Genomic DNA, 15,716 nt, shown 5'->3' with positions numbered 1-15,716 from the left:
GACCACCTCGACGAAAACATAAGTAATGGAAACCATCAACCAACCTCAAGGAAAAATAGAGGAAGTAAGATTGAAAGGCTTGCATTTTAAATGAAGTGTAAGTGACCTAAACTTAAGCATAACAATGCACCTAGAGGTGACCCAAATATAATAACCGTAAAAAAAGACAAAACAACGAGACAAGGACCAGAGCTAGAGCTCCAAAGAAAACAAAATCAACAAAAATAAAGCTAGGGAGAAGAAGACATCGAAACCAATCCCCTGAAGAAATCTTTGTCATCGCGACTTGAGATATGTTGATTAAAGATGAATAAATCTTTGATGAAATGAAGTAGAGAATTGTATCCAAAAATCCACGCTACTTATCTTAATCCTAGACTTCCTCCCAAGCAAATTTCTTAGCCTAAATTTGCAACACATCAAATAAGTCACCTCAAACGTTCCCTCAACACAAACAAAAAGTTGGTTTGGCCGTAAGAGCTAGATACAAGGGGAGTAATCATTCCAAATTGTAGAATATTTCCTTTCTACCATCTCCCAACAATTATTATTTGCCATGCCTCTCTCCACCTTCATTACCGTGATTGCAAATCCATCACTATTTGTACTAGCTTTAGAGGAAAGGAGCATTGACGAGGCCACCAAACCATCCAAACACCAACCACATTGGATTCAATCATTAATATGTTTGGATGAATTAACATCACATTTGGATCATTTTCACGTGTGTGGGTGGTTATGGCCATGATCTCCACTCACTATCACATCTTTAAACATTATCATGGCTATATGTCACCCGTATAGGAAAATGTTTTACAAAATTGTTTAATATTGATGAATTCATTATTTAAATTAATATCTTTTCATTTGATTGATCTAAAATGTACTAATAAGTAAAGAATATATATATATATATATATATATATATATAATCGTTTAATGATTAAATTGTGTATATATTTGTATTATTTTATTATATGATATTTGTATTTTAAAAAAAGAATGTATGTTTTGTTAATGTCATTTTCATATTGATATTAATGTGAAAATTTTCAATTTTAATGTATATACTTTATTACATTTCAATTTCATTTTATTTTAATTATATATATTTTATTATGTTAATAATGCTCATCTTGAATTTGAATAAGATAAATGATCTTTATTATAAAATAAAATATATCCATTTTTATTAGATTTGTTTATAATTTTTTTTTTTCAAAAAAAATTGTAAAATTAATTTTAAAAATAATTAAAACTAATTTTAAAATAATAAATTATGTAAAAACTTTGAAATTAAATTTAAATATTAAAAATAACATAATAACTAGTTACACAATGAATAACTACAATCATCACACTCCCTCCTAAATTCAAAAATACAATCATCACCCTCGCTCCTTTGCTTAACGGTTCTTACGCCAGCCTGTCACCGACGGATTTAAAAGTTTTAGGAAAACTGCATATAATATCTGCCATTAAATTCAAATGTATGTTAGAGAGGCCGCCTTTGCCATTAAATTCAAATGTATATTAGAGAAGTGGCCTTTGTTAAACGAGGAGGGAGCAGCATGGAGGAGGGAGCAGCATTGGAGTGATCCATTGAATTTGTTTTCCTTTCGTGTGTTGTGTTGTGTTAGGCATGGCCATGTCTATTGTTTTGTTCTGAATTGTTTGTTTGTATTGCTGTGTTGTGATTTTTTTCACGAATTGTTTGTTTGTATTGCTGTGTTGTGATTTTTTTCACTGTTCTAGTATTTTATTATTTTCTGTGTTATTTTTCATTTGATTCTGAATTTTGTTGGTTGTATGAAGGGTCTTTTGGTTTTTAGAGTTAGGGTTATTTTATATTTTCTTGGGTTTTGATACGTGAAGGGAGGATATGAAGCTATGATACGAAGTATGATGAAATTAGCAGACTGAAAGATGAGGTATTCACTCATGCATGTATTCTGTAATAATTGTGTATGATATTTTATTCCAGTGGCAGAGTTTCAGGTTTGATCTATGTTTGAATTGTAATAATGTATGTATCCTGCAATAATTGTGTAAGGTATTTTATTCCAGGGGCAGAGTTCCAGGCCTGGAAGAAAATCAGAGGCAGAGTTTTCGGGCCAGAGGAGAAAACACGGAGGCGGGGTTTTTGGGGCGGAGGAAATTTTTCTGTTAGTGACCGTAGCCCTGATCTTAACCCTAGCCCTGATCTTAACCGCGGAAACAGAATTTCGCTGTTGCAGGTAAGCTTTTTATTTCTACACCTAGTTTTTAAACAAGGTATACTAGATTGAAGTTAGTATTTGACCTCAAGTTTACATTTATAGAGTGCTGATAAAGATTAATATCCATGGGTATACCAATTTTAAAATGAACCTTTGTTTATTTTTTATTTTCTTAGTTTTTGTTAGTATTTAGGAAATTATTATATTCCCTAACCCTGGTTGTTCTGCTTTCTCTATTGCTACCCAATTGCATTTGAACATAATTTCTCTATTGCTACCCATTTTCATTTGAACATAATACATCAGGCGTTAGCAGGGGTGGGTATCGGGGAGGGAAATCCACTGCCAGCTGCAAGGGGAGTCCCTTATCATGCTCTACAGACAATTCCGTTGAACCCTTCGTTGTTCAGGTAGTGATTTGGCTTTACCTGATTGATTATGTTGGAGTGCTCCCCTTATTAAGGGTTTATTAACCCTTCGTTGTTCAGGTTCCTGATTGATTATGTGGAGTGCTCCCCTTATTTAGGGTTTATTAAAGCTTCGTTGTTCAGGTAGTGATTTGGCTTTACCTGATTGATTATGTGGAGTGCTCCCCTTATTTAGGGTTTATTTCTTATACTCTGTACATAAGGAGTTTTTGGAACTGCATTTCTCTGTATGTATTTGTTTGCATGAACTACTCCTACTGTTGGGCAAACCAGTGAAGCAATAGAATATACAACAACTGCCATTGACGTTGCTTCTCTACTAGCTACCTTTGCTTCTTTCGTTCCTACCCTTGCTTCTCTTATTTTGTGGCTGGTCCTGGATGAAGTGCCCGTGGGGTTGATTCTATGTTGCGTAGCCCCTTGTCATGCTTTAGCTAAAATATTGATCACTTAAGTGAATTTTAGCATAAATTTAAATCTATCAGTACATAAGTGTTTTCATATTGATCACTTAAGTACATATGGGCATAACCTTTTCACTAAGAAGACCGGTTTTCCTGGTGAAGACCTTGGCAACGATTTGGGGTTGAGATTATAGTGGGGCAATACCGATCCCCCTTATACCCTGCATTTCACTTCAATAGTGGACAACTCTGTTCGCAGCTCTTGTTATTGGATAAGAAAACCCACTTTCTGAGGCTGTAGGTGTTGCACTGAAGGCCCTCGATATGACATTAGGCATTAAATCATAATTTAGAGGCCAATTGAAAGAGTTGGGTGGAATATGAGAGCCTGTGGGGACCTAGGAAATATTCTAAACCCAGATTCGTGGCGGACCTTAACGGGTTTTGTGTCATCAGAAGGCCACGGAGCTCGCAAGTGTATTGGGTCAGGGTTTATCACCGAGATCCACAGTGTGTCGCATGGAGAAATTCTTTTGCTGAAGCAATGCATAGTATCCACAAAATTTTGTGTGATGCTGTACATTAATTCATGTAAGCCAAAGAAGATTAGAGTACGTCTCAGTTTCCATCGTAGTTTTTTATCTATATAACCACAAACAAATGATTGGTTGTGAGAATCTCTGTGATGAGACCTGTTGTTGTACAACCGTCATTACCTTTGGCCGGCGAGAGTTTGCACTTTAACACTATTCCTAGACTTTAGATGAGACATAGATACGAATCATAAGAAGTTGCATCACCAATATCGAACCTCAAGAAGTTGCATCACCAACATCGAACTTCCTTTGTCTTACTTACTGCCAGGTCTAAGGGCATCCAAGAAATAAAAAACTGGTTATGGGACATGATATTCTTCTCAATCTCTATCCCAGTCACAAACATCTAAATGCTAATCTTCATCACCAGTTTTTGGGATTGCCTCTCTCTGTATGTTTTTGTTTGGATTAATTGCATCAACTACTTGTCCCGCTGCAGGGCGAAGGTCAAGAAACTCATAATCTTCACCACTAGGTTTTGGAACTGCGTCTTTCTGTATGTATTTGTTTGGATTAATTGCATGAACTACTTGTCCTGCTGTAGGGAAAACCAACAGAATATACAACAAGCTCTCGCTCCAGTTTCTTGTTCTTTCTGTTTTTTTCACTTGTTGTCATGTGAATTGCATGAACTACTTGTCCTACTGCAGGGTAAACCACTGAAGCAACAGAATATACAACAAGCTCTGGTTCCAGTTTCTTGTTCTTTCTGTTTTTTCAACTTGTTATCTTGTTAATTGCATGAACTACTTGTCCCCCTGCAGGGCAAACAACTGAAACAACAGATCTGGTTCCAGTTTTTTTTTTTCGTTTTCTTCAATTTGTTGTGTTTCAGCTCGTTGCCTTCAACACGATTCCTGCACTTTAGATGAAGCGTCAATAGAAGAGATTTTCGAATGAAATCCTAATATAGTATTTTTGAGTTTATAGGGCTTTTGCCAGTGAAATCATAATATTATATATATATATATATATATATATATATATATATATATATATTATTTCATTTATATATATTATAGAGTAATTTATTTCATAATATAGTAGTTTTTTAAAGAGCAATTCGCTAAACAAAGTGCATATAAAATCAATAGGTCTTCTCTTAAAAAACTGCAAATCAATAGGTCTTACCCTCTACAGCTGATTCAGCTGGATTTTGATTTACTCTCTGGACTGTACAAAAGTCGACCATCAGCTTTCTGTTTCAGATTATTGCTCTTTCATGTTCTTTTCTGGGACAGATAGCCTCGGTTATAGGTATTTAAACTTCTGTCCTTTTCCATAAGTTTCCTTTATATAACAGACAGACAGTTCATATGTGAAGGTCAAGGTTGTAAAACTGTTTTGAAAGCTCCACCAGACATTTCGGTTTGATCCACCAGACACTGAATTTTTTGTTACTTTACTTTACAAATAAAAATACAAATGGAATGGACGATTTCTCTCTTTGGGAAAAAAATCAATAGGTTTTACGTAATGTGGCCAGACGGGTATTGTTGAGCAATTTACCACCAGTGTTACCATAAGTTTAGATTATCTGTATTTAAGTAATTAAGTCAAAAATCAAATAAAGATATGAATAGGTATTAGCAATTTTGTTTGTTTAAATTGCTAAAATTTAAATTAATGTGTTTAATGGTAGAGTGAAATCTATATATGCTTTTATTTGTTTACATTTTCCAAATTTTAACCAAATTTTAACCGTATAAAAATTTAGATAATAAGTTTATTAAAATAATACAAGGAGATGGAATGTGATGCTGAATTAGTAGTAGAAAGATAGATAAGTGATTTTTCGAATTTTAATAATATATAAATTTAGTTAAAATGTTTATTAAAATTCCTTATTGTTAATATGATTTTCTTTTTTTTGCGTTCTATGCAGGAAAATAAAAGATGACGCGGGATCATAGCACAAGGAGATGGAATGTGATATTAAATTAGTAGTAGATAGATGGATATGTAATGTCATGATATATAATTTTACTTATTTACTTGTAAATCATGTTGAAGAAAAACTCAAAACTGTACCTTAATAAAATTAGTATTTATTTTTTAGGGGAGGGGGTTTTCCCTTCCCTAGAGCCCTCATCAAAGCCATGGCCATGGCTATTGGTGAGGCATGTCTTTATTGGCGAGGAATGTTTTGTGTGTGTGTTTTTTACTAAATTTTTATTTCTATGTATGTAATGGATGTAGTAATAATGAAAAATAATAATAATATTGTGTTTAAATATGTTGATAAAATCTGGTTGAAATTTCAATTATATTATTTTAAAACTTAATTGTGAATTTAATATATATTTTTAGCTTGCCTTGAAAATCAATTTTATAGTTACTTGTATTCTAACAATATGGTTTTAAATTTATAATGTGTTATTTAATTCATATTTTAAGATAATGTTATAACTCTTTTAAATAATACAATTATTTTATAAACTCTTTCAATCAATACAATTTACAATTTTCAAAAATTTAAATGGCTCCTAATATCCCAATACATTTCAAAAATACATGACACTATGACAATAATCATAAATTCTTTACAACCCTTATCAAACACTACACTTTCAAAACTCATCACAAATTTTCCTTTTTAAATAAAATAAATATATCTAATTGAAAATAATATTTTAAAATTTACTCTTAAATAAATTAATTAAATATACATTTAAAAAGTTAATTTATTAAATATACATTTAAAAAGTTAATTTATTAGAAGATGTTTTATGATGATAGAAGTTTAGATGTTTATTTTTGTGTTGCATATGTGTTTACTTCTTTGTTGTATTGTGTGTTTATTTGTTTGTTGTATTATGTGTTTTCTTGAAAATCAATTTTCTAATTATTTGTATTTTAATGCTAAGGCTTTACATTTACAATAGATGTGTTAATTAAATGATATTTTAAAATAATGTTATAGTTATTCTAAATAATACAAACATTTAATAAACTCTTTTAATCAGTACAATTTACAATTTTCATTCATAATGTCACAATATATTTCAAAAATACATTACACTGCAACAATAATCATAAATTATTTACAACCCTCATCAAACACTCTACATTTTAAAAACTCATTACAAATATTCCTTTTTAAATAAAATAAATATGTTTAATTGAAAATAATATTCTAAAAATTACTCTTAAATAAATAAATTAAATATAAATTTAAAAAGTTAATTTATTAGAAGATGTTTTATGATGATAGAAGTTTAAATGTTTGTTTTTGGGTTGCATATGTGTTTACTTCTTTGTTGTATTATGTATTTATTTGTTTGTTGTTTTGTGTGCTTGTTTGTTTGTAGTGTTATGTGATTGTTTTTTTGTTTTTGTTATGTGTATAATTTTACACATATAATATCATATGTAGGAATTATATTTCAAATGAGTTGATTGTTGTATTTTAATTTATGATGTTTAATTTAATAAAATATATATATCTTTTTTGCAAGAACTAGTAATTGATATATGTAAAAATTATATTTCAAATTAGTGGCATGTTGTGTTTTAAATGTTTATATTTTTTGTATAATGTGTTTGTTAAGTGTATTTTATTTTTATCTTGTGTTCCTGCAATAATTTTATACACAATGTTATATGTTATACGAGATGTTATCTTTCAGATGAGTTTATTTTAGAAGTTTAAATGTTTGTTTTTGTTGCAAATGTTTATTTCTTTTGTTGTGTAGGGTTTATTTGTTTGTTGTAATATGTGTTTTCTTAAAAATCATTTTTATAATTAATTGTATTTTAATATTAAGGTTTTCAATTTATAATGGATGTGCTACCTAAATAATATTTTAGGATATTGTTATAGTTCTTTTAACTAATACAATTATTTTATAAACTCTTTTAATCAATACCATTTACAATTTTTAAAAATATGAATGACTCAATGTCACAATACATTTCAAAAATGCATATGACACTATGACAATAATTATAAATTCTTTACAAACCTCATCAAACATTACATTTTAAAAACATATCACAAATATATATATATATATATATATATATATATATTACTCTTACATAAATTAAATAAATATACATTTAAAAGTTAATTTATTACAAGATGTTTTATGATGATAGAAATTTAAATGTTTGTTTTTGTGTTGCATATGTGTTTGTCTTTACTTTTTTGTTGTATTGTGTGCTTATTTGTTTGTTGTTTTATGTGCTTATTTGTTTGTTTTTGCTATGTGTATAATTTTACACAAATATAATATCATATGTAAGAATTATATTTTAATTTATGTTTATGTTCAATTTAATAAAATAATACTTAAAAATTATATTTCAAATTAGTTGAATGTTGTGTTTTAAATGTTTGTATTTCTTGTATAATGTATTTGCCAAGTGCAGTTTATTTTTATTTGTGTTTGTGTAATAATTTTATACATAATGTGATATGAGAATGTTACCTTCAAATGAGTTTATTTTTGTATTTTAATTAATAATTCATTCAATTTTACAAATTTTAATTGGTATATATAGGGAAAATATAAATAGCCATAACAATATGAAGATACCTTACATCATGACTATGAATGATAAACACATCGAACATTTAGGCTTACAATGAGTTAAATGCTTAATTCTATTGATATTGATGTTCCATTTAATAGTATTTGTATTTTGATTTTGTATTATATGTTTGTTATTGATTGCATTATTATGTGTTTGTATATTTGTAATAATTTTATTTAAAAATTATTAATTAATATACATGATTTATATTGATGCTTAATTTAATAAAATTATTTTCTGTAAAAATTATTAATTAATATACATTTCAAAAATACAAATCACTATGAAAATAAATGTTGTATTTTAATTTATATTTTGATTTAATATAATAAATTTGATTTTTTTACAAGTACTATTAATAAATATATGTTTCAACTGATTTGAATGTTATATTTAGTTGATATTAATGTTAAATTTAATAATATAGATTTTTTCCTCAATATTATCAATCAATATACATTCAAATATCTTATGATATAATTCTAAATATTTGTATTTGTATTTTGTATTATAGGATTGTTAATTGTGTTAAAGTTTGTAGTTGAACAATAATTTTGTGCTTACATAATATCATATACAAGAAGTTGATTCTTGTATTTTAATTTGTAGTAATATTTAATTCAATATGTCTTTTTTACAAGTACTACTAATTGATATGTAAAAAATATATTTCAAATGAGTGGAATGTTGTGTTTTAAATGTGTATATTTCTTGTATAATGTGTTTGTTAAGTGTGTTTTATTTTTATGTGTGTTTGTGCGATAATTTTATACACAATGTTATATGAGAATGTTACCTTTCAAATGAGCTTATTTTTTAATTTTAATTTATAGTTTGATTCAATTTTACAAATTTTAATTGGTATACATTGGGAAAATATAAATAGCCATAACAATATGATGATACATTTGAGACATCATTATCATGAATGATAAACATATAATACATAATACATTTACACTTACAATGAGTTAAATGCTTAATTCTATTAATATTGATGTTCCATTTAATAGTATTTGTATTTTGATTTTGTATTATGTGTTTGTTATTAATTGTATTATTATGTGCCTGTATATTTGTAATAATTTTATGTATACATAAAATCATATGCAAAAAGTTAGATGTTGTCTTTGATTTATATTGATGTTTAATTAAATAAAATTATTTTATGTAAGAATTATTAATTAATATACATTTCAAAAATATAAATGAGTATGAAATTAAATATTGTATTTTAATTTTAATTTTGATTTAATTTAATAAATTTATTTTTTTTACCCGGATGTGGGTGCTAACACTCGTCATTAAGATGCAATACGCCATGCCACCTGGTCGCACGCAGAACGGCCTGCCAACCCAGCACGCGGAGGACGGTGGAAGGTATTGGAGGTTTAATGCACAACGCCAGTGCATTAAGTTCGTTGCAGCACCGAAGGGACGCTGCTCTCAAGTGGTCTCAGGGTAGGAGGGACGCAGCATTCATGCCAAGCATGTCTGCTCAGCGTCCAAGGCAGGATAGGAGAGGCGCCAAAGGCCCTCCCCCCGTGATAAACATGGAGGCGATTCCATACATTGAAATCCACATTATCACTTCGGCCAAGCACCTGTATACTGCTGCTCTGTGCGTTCAAGCAAAGGTCGCCTCGGCTCCTGGTTGTCGAAGGCGTTACAGAGGCGTGGATTCTCAAGCCATTAGAGTCATGCCGCGAAGCAGAGGCATCCCCAGACGCGGTGGAAGATCAGGGGTCCGGGTCAGTTCTGATTGGGGAAATGTGCAGCCAATTTCACCCATCAATTTGGCACCACCTTCCTCAGAGACAGACGATTCAGAGTCTAATCCCTCACGGAACCTACCAGTCGTTCCGCTTCAGGACTAGGCCAGAGGTTGTCAATTTTACTGTTTTTATCACGGAGGAAGACCCTGGAAGGCATAATTCCAGCTCCCCTGCAAGGGCTCATGACAGTGATATATTCGTGGGTGATATGACCGGCTTGGTTTACAGAACCCGCAATTTCGAGGCTGCACCAACCCAGAATGCACTGGTCCAGCAGGCATCACCTCAGGATGTCTCGGGCAATGACGTTTCCATGCAAGAAATTCTCGCAATTTCGAGGCTGCACCAACCCAGAATGCACTGGTCCAGCAGGCATCACCTAAGGATGTCTCGGGCAATGACGTTTCCATGCAAGAAATTCTGCAATTGCCCAATCTGAACATGGAAGCGAAGGTCCTCGGCGCTCAAGCTCAGCCAGATCCAGGAGAGATGCTTCGGGACGAGGAGGGGATGGTTATCTGGCTGGACTCGCCAAGCCAGGACAATGGCATGCAGACGGACTCGACCAGCAAGCCAGCCTAGTTTTTCTTCAGTTGCTTTGTTCTGTCTTTTTGTAATCATGTTATCACATATGTTGTCTTCTTCTAGTATATATTTCAGTTTACAGTCTCATTATAGCCACTGCTGTAGGTTTCAAGCCTCAGCAGTTAGCTCTTTTTGTTTCAATGTTTACAATGTAAACTGGCACTGTCTTGCCAGTCACCATGATGTCTATGTTAGATGGAGTCCAGGCTATTCGCTGTCCAAAAACCATGATTATGGACTTAATTTTGACAATCAGTTAAAGCAGATAGACAGAATTGTCAAGCTTCTTCAGCTTGAGGACTGGCCTCGGCCTCCTCGCGAGATGTAACCTCTGTAAATATTTTCTTTTCTTAATATAGTAGTAGCCTTTACATAGAAAATTTTTATTTTTTATTTTTTTACAATTACTATTAATAAATATATGTGTAAACTAATTTGAATGTTCTATTTAATTGACATTAATGTTCAATTTAATAATATAGATTTTTTCGTAAATATGATGGATGAATATACATTCCAATATCTTATGATATAATTCTAAATATTTGTATTTTTTGTTGTATTATAGGTTTGTTAATTGCAATTTTATGTTTGTGTTTGTGATTGTAGTTGCATAGTAATTTTGTGCTTACATAATATCATATGAAAGAAAGAAATTGATTGTTGTATTTTAATTTGTATTAATATTTAATTCAATATATTTTTTCAAGAACTATGAAGTAATACACATTTGAAAATACACAACTACTAATTTATATTTTGAGTTAATTCAATAAATTTTAATTTTTTATTAATTAATATACATTTAAAATGATGAATGATGTATTAAATTGATATTGATGTTGAATTCAATAATATAGATTTTTTCCCAAGTATTATCAATCAATATACATTAATATATCATGATATAATTCTAAATTGTTGTATTTTATTTTGTATTATATACTACTTATTATCTTAGAATAGGGAAGTTCTTTGATTCATGATTAAAGAAACTTTTCCTAAAATCACATTAATGTCTTAAGATCCACCTAAAGATAATGAGATGCAACAAAATTCCAAAAATTAACAAATTAAATAATATTACAATATTTTTTTAATAAAATAAAAAGAAACATCTAGAAAAAATTTCTATTATTATTAATTACAATTGACAAATACACATGACTATGAAGTTAAATGTTAAATGTTGAACTTTCATTTATATTTTGGTTTAATTCAATAAATTTGAATTTTTTTATTAATTAATATACATTTATAATGATTAATGGTGTATTTAATAATTTAAGTTTTTTCCCACCTATTATCAATCATTATTCATTTTAATATTTTGTAATATAAATCTAAATCTAAATATTTTTAATTTGTATAATATGTTTTATTTGGTATATATTTTTGTATTTCTATATATGTAATAATTTTATGCATACATAATATTATATGCAATAAGTTGAAAATTGTATTTTAATTTATATTGATCTTTAATTTAACAAAATTATTATTATTTAATTTATTAGGTAATATACATTTCAAAAACATAGAAAACCTTGAAGTTAAATCTTGTAATTCATTTATATTGATCAATTTAACATAATGAATTTTTTTTGGATCAACATTTCAATATTTTATGATATAATTCTATTATGTGTTTATAATTTTATACATCAAAAATATTATATATAAAAGGTTCAATATTATATTTTAATTTTAAGAGCTTAGATTGCCTATTGGTTCGAGCTTTTCACATGATAAAGAGGCCAATCACCTACAAAATGACTTTCTTAATGGAGCTTTTATTTTGACGGGCGTCCATTATATCAAAGTGGGAGGGGAGATGCAACAGTTGTGTTGGGTGGGGGGTTGGCAGGGTGTGTAAAGTTTATTTTGTCCTAATTCTAACATTGAGAGAGGAGGGAGTCAAGACTGCATTGATCCCTATCCAGATCTATCAATTAAGCACTTAGATTGGGGTCATGATTAGCTAGATGGTTAGCCAATTTATTTCCCTCCTCACGAACATGAGAGAGGAGGGTGGCAGGAATTTGAATTAGGAGCTCTACTATGTTTGTTACTCGAGCTCCCAATCTCACGTTATTGGTTGCTTGGGATGGGTTAGAACCACATAGGATTCTTTGAAATATGTTTATTATTGTTTTCAAATTTCCCTCCATGATGAACTTGGAGTAACACTTTCCTATGGCCATGAAGAGGCCTTGTTCAAGTGCTTAAATTTCTGAAACAATGTTGGTAGTGTGAATGATTGCTCCCACATATATGTGAGTGATTTGAATGTGTGCATTGTCTAAGAAATCTCCATAGCTAATTAGACCTAGATTCCCATTAGAGGCATCATCAAAATTTTGTTTGATGAAGTCAATGTGAGGGGGAGACCAGTAGGTAGGGCTAGAGTGGGGGGCGGGGGCGGGGGTAAAGCTTATTTTGTCCTAATTCTAACATTGAGAGAGGAAGGAGTCAAGAATGCCTTGATCCATATCCAGATCTATCAATGAAGCACTTAGAATGGGGTCATGATTAGCTAGATGGTTAGCCAATTTAATTCCCTCTTGACGAACATGAGAGAGGAGGGTGGCACGAATTTGAATTAGGAGCTCTCCTTGTTATTCGAGCTCCTAATCTCAAGTTTTTGGTTTCTTGGGATGGGGTAGAATCACATAGGGTTAGGAGATTTTTTGTAAGGGCTAGGGTTTTGGGGTTTCAGATTTGAATGTAGGAAAGAAAATATAGGATTGATGAGCTTAGTGGGGGGTAGGAAATGATGAAACAAGGGAGAAATGGGGAAGGAGGAGTGACCTTGTTAGCAAAACAAAGATTTTGGAACCCACATAAATCTTCCTTTGAGGCACTTTAGAGGTAGGGTTTCAAGTTTTTGTTTCAATCATTATCATCAATAAACCACCATCACTCAGCACAAAAATGGATGAAACGTTAAGATGTCGACCCTACCTGGCAAATCCACGCAAATAAATGGAAATTTGGAGAAATTTCAATGAATCTTAGGCTTTTTAGCCCAGTGCACTGCGCCTTCCCAGTGCACCGCGCCAGTGTAAATTTACACTAGAAAATTTCTCCCAGTGCGGCGTGCCTCCCTAGTGTGTCACGCCTTTTTCCAGGCGACTTTTGGAGGCCTTCCGAGTGTCCAAATTGGGTGCAGGATAGCTCGTTGGAAAGTTCTTTGAGTCTAATTTCCAACCCAACTGGAATTGTTCAATTTGAAGTTCATTTTCCTTGTCAAAAATCAAATCTCCCAAGACTGGTCAAAATGTGCCAAATGAGGTTGCCCAAAGGCAGAGTGCTGTTGCAGTCAACTTTTGAATGTCTTCCTCAACTCCAAATTGAGCTCATGATAGCTCATTGGAAAGATATTTGTGTCTAGTTATCATTTAGCTCATCAAAAAAGTCATTTGACCAACCAAGTTAGGAGAAAACGTGATTTTCCCAAGGTCACTTCAGAGGTGTATCAATTCTCCTGAGGCAATGGTATTTTTGACATTTCTCTAAAACCATGACACCTGTGTAAAAAGTGAAGGAAATTTTTCTTCCTTGTACTTGTTTGGACAAAAACCTCTCTCATTTTTCCCAAATTCATCTTTTATTGCTCAAAAACATTATTGGAGTAAAACCTATCCCAATGTGTGGAACAAGAGATTTGTCAAAATGAAGCGAAATGAAAGGGATAAGGGGCTTCTAAATTCTTGAGAAAATTTTCAGAAGTAGGGAGGAATGTTAGGAAGTAAGGGAAAGTGGAATCTCAGAAATTGAGTGAGGGGAAGGGGTCCAAAAGGGCAAAACATAGGCCTAGCCTAGAAAATTGCCAAGTTGTAGCAAGAAACTAGGGTTTGTGTGAAAATGGGGAATTTGGGAGATTTCAGTGATAGGAAGTGTTTAATAGGGTAAATTAAGGATAGGGGAAGGTGTATGAACATACAGATACCATTTTTGTTAATGATTTGACCATCCAAGAGAAATTGCCTTCAAAACCCTAGGAGAGGGAAATGAACCTTGCCTAGGCACAACTGAAGCATGAACAAGGTGTAAAATGACCCATTGGACCCTGACATGATGATGAAAACCCTTTGAATGATGGTACACTCAGCGGAACAGTGACAAGGACCGAAATTTGGACAACTTTGACAGGAGTAAAAGCAAACCCTAGACCTAATGCCTAGTGACCAAATTTTGCTTGAAGACTCACTGAAATGACAAAATTTGACCTTAACACCATAAAATCACTTTGTAAGAGCATGTTTGATCACTGGAGGAAGGCTAAAAAGGCTGACACTAACATTGGCTCCAATGGGGATGGTAGCTCCTTGGAGGTGCCAAGAACCATAGAGCTTTGGGAGAGCAGACCGTGCCTACGTCCATTGGGCCATGGAGTCATTATTTCGACAAAAAACACAAGACTTTGACTCATTTATTGACTGAAACTTGATTCAAACCGACTCAATTATGAAACCAACATGACTGAAAACTGACTCACCAATGACTCATGACTGACTTAAAACAAAATATTTTTAAAAAGGCAGCAGTCCATCAAGATTTGAAATCATGATGACAACCACCTATGTTTCTTACAAGACAATATACCATCAAACTATATCAAAATGCCAATGCAACCAATCAAACAGATGCCTTCTTGATTGATTCTCCTGATCAGATCTCCTAGTCAACAGTAGATACTTGTAACTGGGCATCCAAAATGCTAATTTACCATGATCTCCTTCATCACTGAACATTGTAATAATCACCTTCACTGCTGCCTGCAACAGATTTGCCATTGGATCATGAAAAACATGAAGATTTACCTCCTGTTGGAGAAACAAGGTATATTTTTCTCTTGATTCTGATCTTCCTTCATCATGTACTTTAGTAAAAGTATGTTCTTGGTCCTCAAAAAATTCTGAACAAGTAGATGAGCAGATTTCCTCTTCAAAGAACACTTCAAAACATGAGACATAGGAAGAAGAATCTGAAATGGCATCCTGAATGGTCTGATCTTCGGTAGTCTGACTATATTGTAGATCATCTTCATATGATATGACAGCCAGATTGTCTTTACATTCATCAATCATGAGAAAAGAAACTTCAAATGATTTGCGACACCCAACAATATCATTTATATCATCTACCACAAATTCATCTAGAGAAA

At 31.6% G+C, this 15,716-nt stretch overlaps 1 long non-coding RNA gene across 1 annotated transcript; it reads left to right on the top strand.

The window, feature by feature from the left end:
- Positions 1-1,556: 1,556 nt before the first annotated feature.
- Positions 1,557-5,840, top strand: LOC149172274 (uncharacterized). Its single transcript, XR_016259626.1, has 3 exons — positions 1,557-1,931; positions 2,068-2,237; positions 5,533-5,840. It is a non-coding gene; the product is annotated as an uncharacterized LOC149172274 (long non-coding RNA).
- Positions 5,841-15,716: the final 9,876 nt, after the last annotated feature.

This window comes from Pinus tabuliformis, chromosome 4_2 (genome assembly GCF_031772625.1).
Source record: "Pinus tabuliformis cultivar Carrire ecotype Pingquan chromosome 4_2, CPIR1, whole genome shotgun sequence".
Lineage (NCBI taxonomy): Eukaryota > Viridiplantae > Streptophyta > Pinopsida > Pinales > Pinaceae > Pinus > Pinus tabuliformis.
The sequence above is the reverse complement of the archived record's forward strand: the minus strand, read 5'-3'. Positions and strand labels throughout refer to the sequence as shown.